This window comes from Chroicocephalus ridibundus, chromosome 1, assembly GCF_963924245.1.
Source record: "Chroicocephalus ridibundus chromosome 1, bChrRid1.1, whole genome shotgun sequence".
In the NCBI taxonomy this organism is placed as follows: Eukaryota; Metazoa; Chordata; class Aves; order Charadriiformes; family Laridae; genus Chroicocephalus; species Chroicocephalus ridibundus.
This window is the reverse complement of record NC_086284.1, coordinates 22,117,926-22,130,969: the sequence shown is the minus strand read 5'-3', so window position 1 is coordinate 22,130,969 and position 13,044 is coordinate 22,117,926. Positions and strand designations below refer to the sequence as shown.

The window sequence follows — 13,044 nt, the reverse complement described above, 5'->3', positions numbered from 1 at the left end:
GGACCAGAGGAAATGGTCTGAAGTTGCGGCAGGGGAGGTTTAGATTAGATATGAGGAAGAATTACTTTACTGAAAGAGTGGTCAGGCACTGGAACAGCCTGCCCAGGGAGGTGGTTGAGTCACCATCCCTAGAGGTATTTAAGAAACATCTAGATGTGGCACTTCAGGGCATGCTCTAGTGGCAGAGATTGTAGGTTGTTTGGTTGGACTCGATGATCTTAAGGGTCCTTTCCAACCATGAAGATTCTGTGATATACATAAGTAGCAGACAATCTTTCAAATTTGTGAAGTTAGAAGAAATTAGGGTATAGCCAATGATAAACAAACCAATCAAATCTGAAAAAACAAGTAGAGACAGAAAAGAGGAAGAGAAATCTCAAATGCAAGAGGATAAGCTCTACTAGATCTAATGCATCCTGTAGAACTACACATTCAAAACCAGACCAATTTATTAACTACAGTAATGTTGATTCTGTTAAGAAGTTAACCTTCCCTTTAAAAATATACTTTTTTTTTTTTTTAAAATAAGCCAGTCTATTTAAGGTAATATTAAGAAGCTGTTTTTAAACAGTATGCGATGCATTTACATTTTATTAATAATTTTACCCAAACAGCACAAATTCTTATTTTTGTGTTAAGGGGGAAAAGAAAGTCTTCAAATTAACTTACAGCAAAGCACTGTATATCAATAGACAGAATCTTCCTGGTGACTATATGATGTCAGACTTAAGTTAAACACTGCAAGTTTAACAGAACAGCTGACACTGGAAGGGACCTCTGGATATCACCTTATCAAATGCACCCCAGCTCAAGGCAGTGACAAATTACAAATGAAATCCATCTTTGAAGTTAAATCAGGTTGTTAGGGTCACATCCAACAGAGTTTTGAATATGTATAAGAATACAGATTTCCCCACCTCTCCGGACACCCTCTTCCAATGTTTGACTATCTTAGCCATTCAGAATTCTCCTTGTTGTAACTTATGCCCATTACCTGCCAGCCTACCAATGTGCATCTCTGAGAAGAGCCTGGCTTTATCTTCTCTATACTTTCTCATTAATTACTTGAAGACAGCACTAACATCTGTCTCCAGAGCCTCTTTAGACTGAACACACCGACCCCTCTCAGCTTTTCCTTTGTTATGTACTCCAGCCTGCGAAGCATTCTGGTGGCCCTCCACTGGACTTCACTCCAGTATATCAGTATCTTTATTATAACAGGGTCTACCCAAAACTGGACTAAACACTGTAGATGTCTTCTCCCAAGTATCCAACAGCAGGGAAGGATCACTTCCCTCAAAGTGCTGGCTACGGTCTTGCTTAATTCAGCCCAGTATGCCGTTTCCATTCATCCTTGCAAGGGTACATTGCTCATGTTCAACTCCACCCCTATCGGTGCCCAGCCTGTACTGTTCCCACACATTTTGGAAATGAAGATGCTTCACTAATTCCCAACAGTTAGTTTTAATGTTATTCTTCATTACTGCTTCCTTTTGGGTTTTTTTGAATTTTTATTTTAAGGTAGTATTTAGTCTACACTCACGTATGTACAGCTCATGAAAAAAGTAACTCTGCTGGCACACACTGTTTCTCAGTCCCTGATTGACAAATCTTTTTTACTAATGCTTTTAAAAATCCTTTCTTTTTACTATTGCATGTGCTTAGAAAGACGAAAAACTGTCATGTCATAGTTTGTAAATCAACGAGTTTGTAGACAGATCATTTTCCTTGTCTTTAACAATAACTAACATCACCTAGTAGTCTCAACCAGATTTTTCATCCCTGAGAAATACCTGAGTATCAGCTAACAACCTGGTATTTTTGGCCCAGCATGGAAAAGCTTCTTCAACACAATTTACCTGCAGTGATTAGCATTCAATGCATGTCATAATTCAGAACAAAGAAAAACAAATTTAAGAAAGTACGTGAATACTATGCTACATATAGGAGGGAAAGCCATGTAGGCTATGACAAAGTATATAGCCAGTGAAGCTACAGTGTAACAAAGGAAAGAAAATCTTAACACCACAACCAAAAATGAGATAAAAAAGGAAGGGGAAGAAAAGAAAAAACAACCACTAAATATTTCAAGTTCTATGCTGAGGTAAAGTTGACAGGAAGTGGGATCCAAGGCAAGAATGGATATGGTCAGCAAGACAAGTCTGATAGCTTTTCACAGCTGCACTCGCTCACTGGCTGTAAGTTACATTAAGCAATCAAGACTTCAGTTTATGGATCTAGCTTTAAAAAGTAAAAGGTAGCCTTATTTTTAAACAACATGACATGGTTCTGAATTCCCATTCCTTTCCCCCACTTTTTCCAGCACAACTCTCTCTCCCTTTCCCACTAGCTGCTCACAGGCACCAGCAGCCAGTCCGCCATGGCAAATAACGTGATAGAAAGCTGAAATACAAAAAAATCAGGGCAAGCATCCAACACCTACACAGCTCCCCTGAAAAAAAGTTTCATTGTGATGATTCATGGAGCTAAACTGACTCAAAAAAAAAAAAACCAAACCAGAAAAGGCAGTGTTGGTAGAAAGAAGAGAGGACAATGACAACCCTAAGTTAGACTGGTTTAAATGGTCATGCAACCAACCATATATACTTATTTGAATTTAACCCCATTACAAATACACTATGTAACATTTGTTCTAAGCCAATATTTAATCTTTTGAGTCCTAATCTGCAACTGGAATAAAGACCTGCAGAACAAAGTATATTCCAACCTTTAAAAAAAAAAAAAAAACACACACACCGAAAAACATATTTGACTTTGCTAGCATGGAGCTTTTCAAATCCTCTTTAAACTTTTGCCTAAAAAGAAGAAAGTGATGCCTCAGTAAGTTATTCCAACTCTTAGTTATCCTACATACTGTTCTCTGTCTGAATTTGTATTGCTCAGGCAATAATCAGCACCCCAAAATTAAGCTTCTAACACTGGGGGGGTGGGGGAGCACCCTATTACCTAATATGTTACTGGGTGATTAGTCTCTCCTTAACTAGAATTAAGCTGCACCCTAAACTAGTCTCTTTTAATTGAGGAATAGACTAAGTTTCTAAAGTCTGTTAATAGAAAGCATGTTTTCCACTCCTCCTTGAGTTACTCTTATAGATCTTCTCCGAACTCTGGATCCAATTCTTTTTAATTATTAAAAAAATGCTGGACTTAGTCCAGCTCATAACTGCTGTACTATACACAATATTAGTCAGACCATCTCAGTAATTCTGTTAAATCTTTGGACAGAAGTATACATAATCATGGCCAAACACAGTGACAATGGCAACAATTCCAAGATATATCCAACATTTGTGTCCGATAAGAAACAAACAAACAACCTTTATTGCACTCTCCATTTTCTGCCATTTCTAAATTACGATTTATTTTATTATAAATATCATAGAGAACTTCTTACCTGACCTTTCTAGATACTATTTGGCTTCTTTCATGAGGCAACATCTACCAAAATAAAACCTCACCTTCTGAATGAAGATTTTTCAAGAATAACACAACCACAAGCAAAACAAAGTAAACAAAACCATCCAAAACCCATGAACACAAAAATACTAGATATTAACTCAAAAGATGGCTGGTAAATTCTTCCAGCTTAGTAAGGGTTCTTGATTAATATACTAACCTATATATGTTTATCAATTCTTGCTCAAATAAAATCATTAAATGATTTCAGGTATAACAGAACACTAGGACTTCTTTTCCTTTCCACACACACATAAAACCAACAATAAAATAAAAAAAGACACTGATACCACACCCATATATTGCAACTCTTATCACAGGCTCCCGGGAGCCAAAGCTGCACATTATGCTAGCCACCGTACAAACACAGAATAAGACTGTTCAAAGAGCAAACAAGCTAAACATAAGGGACAACAGATGGAGAGAGACAAAAAGGAGAATACAAGGCAACGGCACCACCATAAACAACAGTTAGAATTAGTTCTTGTTCTAAGGATAGTGCATTTGAGTCCCAGAGTGATAAGAAAGATGGTGGTATGGTTTTAGTAGGCTTTGTTTCATAAAGTTAGCTTCTTTTGCATTACAAGCTTGCAACTGTTTTAAACGGTGCAAGCAAGGAACTTCTCCAAGCATGAGGAGCATCACAGGAGAATGAACAAGTGTTTAACTGCCCATGATGTCACCTTCTAAACAACACTTAAAATCTCATTAACAACAAGAAAAGAGATAGATAATACCCTTCGCAGCTAAAATCCAACTTTAAATTAATGGCAAGTAACCTCTTACTTTTACAGCCATAGAACACAAGATGCATAAATGCCGGACAGTCAGAGCAGAAGATGAGTCCTCTGTTTAGAATCCTCTCATTTGGGATTCTAAATCTGTATCAACAGAGCAGGATCACTTTTACCACAACCGTAAGAAAACATGTTACCACAAGATAGAGAGATCAAAGGCAAGCTATGAGATTTAGTCATGTGATTTAACACAACTGTGTAACGAACACTTAATTGCTTATTAACAATTAAAAGACAGCTTACTATGTGGAAGAGATCTGCAGTCTGTTAGATGAATAGCCATGTGCTTTGTTTAAAACAAGGGCCAGATTACAGACTTAAAGCAAAGATCTCATGACAGTGCTGTCCACAAGTCACAGACAGCACAGAGAGTTTCCAAAGGATCACCTTTGCGATAGTAGCCTGAGCTAAAGGTCAGGCATCCACAAGGAGAAGTCAGAAGCACAAGCTAAGATTTAGCTGCTATAGAAGGCAGCCAGTCTGGAAGAGAGCGACTTGAAGGTCATCCATACAGAGATGATAGCTGAGTCCATCAATGAGATTAACAAAACTACTTTTAGAGAAATTTGACGCAGTACTAGGGGTAAATGCCAAACTGTAGAGGTCTTATAGGGATCTAAAGAAAAGGAACTCCAGAAAGAAGTAAGGTTTTGACCAAGGTTAAACTTTTGGGGGGGGGGGAGGGGGGGCGGGGAAAGAAAAAAGGATAGTTGCATCATGAATGTGCTTTTGTTTAAAGTTCAGTACGGTTATATTGCACAGAGGAGCCTAAAGGAATACAAGATGCCAATATGTTTCCAACAGAAGTCTGCAGGAGGAAAACAAACAGGTCCATGTTTCTAAGAGTGACTATGAGCTTTAACAGGCCTAAATTAGAAAATCATGCGCATAGTTATTTTATGGGTTATGCCCAATTTTACGATCTTGTTCCAATGCCATCTTTCACAACAAAAGAATTGAGGAAACTTCATGTAGAAACTGATAAAAACTCTTCCATAATGCCCCTGTCCTCACCTAATGATGAATCCCTGACACCCTCATCAGACTATTCTCCAGTGACTGATGGTGAAAAGGGCAGAGAAGAAAGTTAAGGTGAAGGTAGCTCCAAAAAGCTTGAGAAACACTGAGGAAGATGGAGTGCTTAAGCATTAGGACAAACGTACAAAGCGTAAATACCATCCCAATACAGAACAGTTTGAAAAATACAGTGGTTACAATCAAGTCACTGGAGACTCCCAGTTGACCAGAAAACTGAATCTTTGTTGATTTTATTTATGTTGGATTAGTAAAATATGAATTTGTTGTCTGTATTATAACCATTGATTAAAATAATTTTGTTCTGATAGCAAACTGGAGTAAGAAAACAACGTCCATCATTGACATGTCCAATCCATAAGATACTCCATGTGAAGGCATAAGAATCCCTCGGTGGACGCTTATGATGCAACGTGTCTATAAAGCACAGTTGTTGATCTCATCTATTGCAACTGTTGATGTCTTCATCCATACAGACATACAATCAGATTTTTTTGTGTGTGAATCCTACTGAACTCTACTGGCACAGAGTTTCACAGGATGAATACAAGTTTAGTCTTAAAATTGCTAATTTATGGAAGCTCACAGAAGACAAAAGACTTTAATTGCCAAAATAATTTAAGTATAAATAAGTGATGTTGAAATCATAGAATCGTTTAGGTTGAAGAGATCCTTAAGATCATCAAGTCCAGCCCTTAACCTAACAATGCCAACTCCGCCACTGAACCATGTCCCTCAGCACCACATCTACATATCTTTTAAATACCTCCAGGGATGGTGACTCAACCACTTCCCTGGGCAGCCTCTTCTAATGCTTGGCAACACTTTCAGTGAAGAAATTTTTTTTAATATCCAATCTAAACTTCCCCTGATGCAACGTGAGGCTGTTTCCTCTTCTCCTATCACTTGCTACTTGGGAGAACAGACCGATCTCCACCTCACTACAACCTCCTTTCAGGTAGTTGTAGAGAGCGATGATAAGGTCTCCCCGCAGCCTCCTGTTCTCCAGGCTAAACAACCCCCAGCTCCCTTAGCCACTCCTCACAGGACTTGTTCTCTAAACCCCTCACCAGCTTCGTTGCTCTTCTTTGGACCTGCTCCAACACCTCAATGTCTTTCTTGTAGTGAGGGCCCCAAAACTGAACACAGTATACAAGGTACAGCCTCACCAGTGCTGAGTAGAGGGGGACAATCACTTCCCTAGTCCTGCTGGCCACACTATCTCTGATACAGGCTATTGGCCTTCCTGGCCACCTGCGCATAGTGACAACTCATATTCAGCCAAGCCAACCACAGCAGCAGAGAATGCTCCTCAGCCATCTCAGTGGGGGTAAAGAGTGAAGATACACACAGCAACAAAGATGCAAGGCTTGTTGATACAGTGGAAACCACAGAAGCACTTGAGAGAAAAGGAATCAGGGCTTCTCACCCAAGAAAGGCAACATGATCAATGACACAACTGAAGTGCAACTACACCAACACACGCAGCATGGGAAACAAACGCGAGGAGCTGGAAGCCATTGTACTGGTGGAAAACTATGATTTAAAATCAATATAGTCAAAGCGTTAACTGAAGAGGACATACCATGCAACCTCATTCCAGAAGTCTCACACTGCTCCTTTTTACCTAAAATTTCTCTTAGAAGTACAAAACACTACCTGACAAACTTACAAATCTTGGTCTAAAATTAAGACTTTTAATACTAGCATCTAAATGGAGCAGATCATTCATATACCAATTTAACATCTACTGACAGCCATATTTGCCAGCAGCACGTACAGTAGGCTACAAGCATGGAAGAAAAGCTAAGTTTCCTCTGAACTCTAACCTCTCAGAAACCCAGTTATCCTCCTGGAGCGTTCACCTAGTAAGATCAAATCACTGAAACAAAGTGAAAAAGAAGTTGCAAAAAAAGCACTTTCAACCCTTGAGTTAAACTCAACAATTTCAGCAGACAACAAAACTCCTGTAGCATACAGGGCTTTAAGAGCCTCATGAGGCAAGCATTACCTCAAACTTCTCAAAAGGGACAGCTTGCTAGTCTTTTGAACTCTTCAGAACTTCAAATTTCAATCCCTTTCCACAGTTAAGTTCACTATTACTGGTGATTTACATGTCTTCTGGAAAAAAGAAATAGTTGTCCACAAACAGTGGATTTTCCATTAATAACAATACTTGACATAAATTCTTCACAGAACGCCTCAGTCTGCTTTCGCTGCAGAGTGCATCAATCGGTTGCAAACTCTAACACAAGATAACACAACTACAGTAATTCTGCATTTAGTCCTCAAAAGCAAAATGAAAGCTACTGTAACAATGCAAGGCTGTTCATGATGCTGCTGAACAAAAACACACAGGAAAAAAAAGGAAAGAAAAGAAAAGAAAGCCAGCAAAAATCTGAAAGAGGTTGTACCAGTTTTGGTCCCACATCCCTCTATATACTTGAACAAGCTCTGCAGAAGACAAACTTGCTTTCATTTTTTCACTGGCATTTGTACATTCTTGCTGATGCAAATCCCTCTTAGCATATTATTCTAGGGTAAGCAACAGTAGAATGCAATCATATATTTGAGGTCAAAGAGGATTAATAACTATAAAACAATACAGCAAATTTATTAGATACTCTACTTAAGACAGTCTTTCATTAAAACAAGTTATTTAACTACCTAATTTTGTCCCACCATCACCTTCATTTCACAAATTGTGGCTGAGGAGTTTAGTTCCTAGAGCTGACTTTGCAGCACTAAGCACCGAATACATTCCGTCATGCAACAGCATGGCCTATCACGTGCCACAGGATACGCTTTTTACCTCCAGTCATGTGCTAGAAAAAAGGCTGTACCACCACAGTTGGAGGACAATGTGCCATCTACTAGGATGCTTTTGTCCAAGATGTTAGAGTAATTCATAAACCGGCTGTCAAGTCCTTATTGAGGTTTACTGAATCTTAGCTATACAGCTGTTCTTGGCAGTACTGTCATCTTTTCATAGGCAGCCACACAAAGCTGCAATAATTTTTTCAAACCAGCTTCAAAACACAACATCCTTTTTCACTCCTTTCCAACCCAACAGCCTCCCTCCTTCCAAAGTGTTATTTGCCTTGACCACTCTTAGAAGTAACTTTTTTAACATGAAGAAGCATCAGAAAAAGCAGAACAGCTGTTAAGACTGGAATGTGTAATGCATCAGTAGTACAATTAGATGGTAGCCTTACATCCAAGACATGGTAAGAGTTTCAAAATTCTAATTGAAATTTTAAAATTATAGTAGTAAGTCAAGGTTTAGAGCAGGCCACTTCATTAATATAAGAGGCCATAACAAACTCTTAGCATCTTTCCTGAGGCTGGCAATTTCAGAAGCTCAGAATAAATGCGAATCTGATGCTTTCCTCCTAAGCAGTGAGGTTTTACAGAGAACCACGGACTCTTTGTATATGCAAGCCACAAAAAAAGTGACAAAGAAAGTTGCAAGCTAGGCAAATCTGGGAAATTTACCATGTAGAATGGCAAGGAAGGGGCGGGGGGGTGGGATGGAGAAGAAAATATTTGGATAGAGGCGGTGGGGAAGAAGACTTACCCCACCTGAACCCCCCCACACCGGAGCGCGGCCCCGGAGCGCAGGGCGGGCGCTGCCTTTGTGTTCTGCTCCGCGGCCGCCCGTCGCCCCCCGCACCCGGCGGCGCGTCCCGCGCGGCCCCTAGCGGCGGACGCAGCCCGGCTCCGGCCTCCCGCACCTCTCCCACGCCGAGCCCGCACCGCCCTCCTCCGCCGCGCCACTCGGACACCTCCGAATCCCCCGCGCAGCACAAAAAAATAATCCCCATTACTAAAAGGGGCACAAACCAGAGTCGAGTTACCCCCCAATCCTACCGACAGGGACATCGGCCTCTCCTCAGCCGACCTAACACCCAACAGAGATCACAATCTGCTATGAAAAGCCCACGCAGCCAAAACACTCGCTATTAAGAAACCGTGGGTCTCCCCAGTGACCTCCAGCTTTTTGGGGAAGGGGCAAAGAGACGGCTCAGAAGCCCCGCCAAGGCGCACAAACCGCCAAGGGCGCCCAACAAAACCACCCAAGCAAACCCGTGGGTGTTCAGAACCAGTCCGAAGGCACAAAGGAGAGACACTGGATGGAGTACACCCTCCAAACCGCTGGGTTATTTTATTCCTTTTCCTAGCTTCAAGATACGCAGGACACGAGATTGGGAGGAAAAAATAATTTAAAGATGGCTAAAGGCGTCTCGTCACGGATGTCAATACACGCTCCAAAACTCTAGAGGGCACCCGAAATCTGCCCTCCCCCTCCCTCCCGAGCCGGGTAAGGCCAGCAGCGGCAGCAGCCCGTCGTCTGCTTGCCGGAGTTGGTATTGCAGGAGCGATGTCTGCAGCAGCAGCGCCCACCCCGAGGAGGAGCCGCCTCACAGCCATTACTGGGGCTTCGCCCCAGGGCAGCAGCTGCTGGACCCAGGAATTTCCCCACCCAACCATGGAGGCCCCTCCTTCTACCCCTGCCCCCCGAGAATACAAGGGGGTAGGGGGTGGGTCAAGCCCTCACTGAGCAGGTCTGAAATAGATACGTAAATAGCACTCACAATGGAGCTCCCTCTCCTTGTTGGTCTCTGCCAAGGCTGCACCAAACTGGGCTGGAGCCCTAAGGGAAAGACATGGGGTTAACGTGGGGCAGCGAGGAGCAGGCAGCGCCCCCAGGCAGAGGTTCCTCCGCCTGGCCAGGGCTGGTACCGCCTGCATCACCCACCACTTCCCTTTAATCCCAACCCTTTAAATAAATAAATAAATGATATTTATTGCCCTCCCCGGGGGCGGCGGGGTACACCTCCAGCACACCCACGCCGCCTGCCCCCGCTGAAGGAAACGGGGGGACAAGGAGCCGCCCCGGGCGCTGCTGCACCGGGGGGGGGCTTCTCCGCCCGAGTGCTGGAGGGGGCAGGGGGAGAAAAGCAGCGGCGGCACCCACGGCGGGGAGCAAATATTACCTGCTAACTTGCCTAAGCAGCCCTGAACCGGCACCCCGGGGGGTCGCGGGGCCCTCAGAGGCGGCGCCTCAGCGCCGGGCCAGCGCCTCGGCCCCCCGCACGCTGCCGCGGCAGTTGCCCCCGGTCTCGGGTTTGCCCCCCTGCAGCCGGCCGGCAGCACTGCCGCCTCCTGTCCGTGTCCGCCATTAGAGAGACCCAGCCAAACAATACGGGAGGGGAGCAGCGACGGCGGCAGGATCCGCGCCGGGCAGGGGAGGGAGGCACCCGCGGGGAGGGGGGGTGGCGAGGGCGGTGGGTGGGGGGAGGCACCGGGGCAGAACAACAGCCGAGGGCCCGGCGGGGAAGGGAGGGAGGGAGTTAAAATAGGAGGCGCTAAAACAGACCCGGCCCTTCCCCCAAATGCCCCTGCCCCCCCCCCCCCCCCAGGGCTGGCCCTGGGCGCCCCCCCCGTTTACCCCCCGTCGCCCACCTCCGAGCCACGATGGTTATCCGCGGGGCTGCCCCCGCTGCTGCCCGCGCCCCCCTCCGCCGCCGCCAGAGGTGGCGGCGCAGCGGCGACACCGTGGGGTACTTAAGCCCGGGTAGCCAGGCGGCACGGCGGCTGCTCTCCCATCCCCACCCCGGGGGGGCAGTTCCGCGCCGCCAACCACCCGCCAGCCCGCCCCTGAGGCGCAGCACCCCGCACCCCCACCTTACCCGGCTCCCCACCTCTCGCAGGCACGGACACCCCCCCCCTTTCCCTCCCCGGAGGACGCACGCACTCTGCGCTACTCCTCCGGCGTCTCAACTCTAACTCGGTCCAGTCCCGGGCGAAGCGCAGCTGCTGGCGAAGGGGAGGAGGAACCGGGCCAAGCGAGCTCGGGGGAGATCCGCCTCCCCGCCCCGCCATTGGCTCCCCCAGAGGGCGGGCTCTGGCGCCGGGCTCGCGGAGTGGCTGGACCGCCCATCCATCAGAGCCGCCCGCAGCCGGTTGACCCTATAAACTGCCAATCTTCCTCCTGGCCATGCCTGGGGTTCTTCCCACTTTGATCCATCAGGTTTGAGGAACCCGGATCGTTCGTTGCCCACCGGCTCGTTACCCGTGCCCGAGGGCTGCACTTCCGCCCGGCTCTTTGACAGTAGCAACTTGGAGAAGTTTGCGCTGCCGCCGGGTCCCGGCTGCGCTCCTGCGGCCGGCTGCCGGCGGGGAGGTTGCGCTGCCCATCCCAGCCTTGCGCCCGGTCCCCGGTGGGCGCCACAGCCCCGGCCGTGGGGAGCGGGCTCACCTCTCCTTCTTCGCCCCTAGCCGCCAAGCGGTAGGGTATGGTGGGACCCCGCCGAGAGGTGCCACCCTGCTCCTTTTCTCCCAGCAGGGCTTTGAACCTGGGGCCATTTCCATGAGGGACGGAGCGTGGATAATGGCAGCGCTCCCCCAGGGGACAGCGAGGGAGCGCACGTATCCCCGGGAGGGCGCCTCCCCGGCAGCCTGCCCCGCCGAGCGGCGCCTCCTCGCCGCCCTCACCCCGGGACGCCCTCCTGCCCCCACCCGCTGCGGGGGAGGGCGCCATGTCAGCCGCCGACATGGCTCCTGGAGGAGCTGCTGGTGGTGGTGGTGGTGGTGGTAGCCGTGGTGGCGTCCTCCATTTTGTCGAGAGCTGCTGTGGGGAGCTTGGGACCAATTCGAACCAACGTGAGGCGCAGCGGGGCTTCCATTTGAGGCGCCTCTGCCCGGCTCCCCGCGGGAAGAGGAGCCGGGTGCCCCCCGGGCAGTGCCGCGGGGTGGGAAGGAGCGCTGCGGGCGGCGACGGCGGCCAGGCGCCGGGAGCCAAGCTCTCCGCCCGCCCTCCGCCAAAATGGAGGATGCGCACTTCCCTTGCGCGGCTCCTTCCCCCCGCGCTGGTCATGGCACTCAACGCCCGCTCCTTCGAGGACCTGGCCAGCCCAGCCTCCCGCCTTGCGCGCTGGTCGCGCTCTGCCCCATGTACTCATCCTCCTCCGCCCAGAAGAGGGAGAGAGAGCGAGCGAACACCCGCCCTGCCTCCTCCAGTCAACCAGGCGGAGCGGTGTCCCCTGGAGCGAGCCGTGCGCAAGGAGCCGGGTTCAAGCCGCTGGCGCCATTTCCAGCCCGGAGCTGGCAGCCGCCCGCGGGATCAGCCGTCACGTAGGGGCTGGCTCCTTCCTCCACCACGCACCCTTGGTGTGTTTGGTTAATAGTTTTCATCTGTGGGAGAGACCAGGCATTTTCTATCTTCTATTGTCACAACAATACATCTAATTTCTTCCCAATGGTCCCACCCGGAGACAGAGCCTTCAGTCAACAACTCAAGCCAAAAGCTTTTCCAACTAAGTCGTTGATGGGAATTAATGGGGTATTTTTCACACCATCCTAGACACTAGATGAAGCCTGGAAGGGCTACTTGGTGTGGGGGGAGAGAGTTACCTCAGGGCTCGCAGTAGCTGGCGCTGCCATTGCTCGTGCCTGACAGAAGGAGGTGAGCTGATGGCGGAACAGCTCCGACACAACTGCTGCCAAGGAAGAGAGCGACGTGGAGATGAATCACCACCCGTTTTGAAGGTGTCCTCAAAGTTGCCCTGTAAATTCATAAACTTTATTCTACAGCATCACACCATCCAGCTAAATCTGTTCGTAGTAACCAGGCGGCTGTTGAAATTTCAACATTGAATCTCATATACTCCATCACATCAGCTGGCTCCTGACCATTTCCATTATTAGCTTTGAATATCTTCTCAGTTGGTAA

The 13,044-nt window shown here is 47.3% G+C and overlaps 1 protein-coding gene across 9 annotated transcripts in view; it reads right to left on the bottom strand.

The window, feature by feature from the left end:
* The window catches only part of ZMYM2 (zinc finger MYM-type containing 2), a 93,145-nt gene extending 81,976 nt beyond the window's left edge, over window positions 1-11,169 (bottom strand). For 6 of the 9 annotated variants that reach the window (XM_063330877.1, XM_063330939.1, XM_063330932.1 and 3 more), the window contains exons 1-2: window positions 11,068-11,169; window positions 9,905-9,963 (exon numbers count right to left, since the gene is read on the bottom strand). The gene's annotated coding sequence lies outside the window, so the exon portion shown is untranslated. Of the gene's footprint in view, window positions 1-9,904; window positions 9,964-10,306; window positions 10,543-10,775; window positions 10,863-11,002 lie in introns of those variants that run through there. The other 3 variants (XM_063330887.1, XM_063330905.1, XM_063330896.1) reach the window with 3 other exon arrangements.
* Between the last annotated feature and the right edge of the window lie 1,875 nt (window positions 11,170-13,044).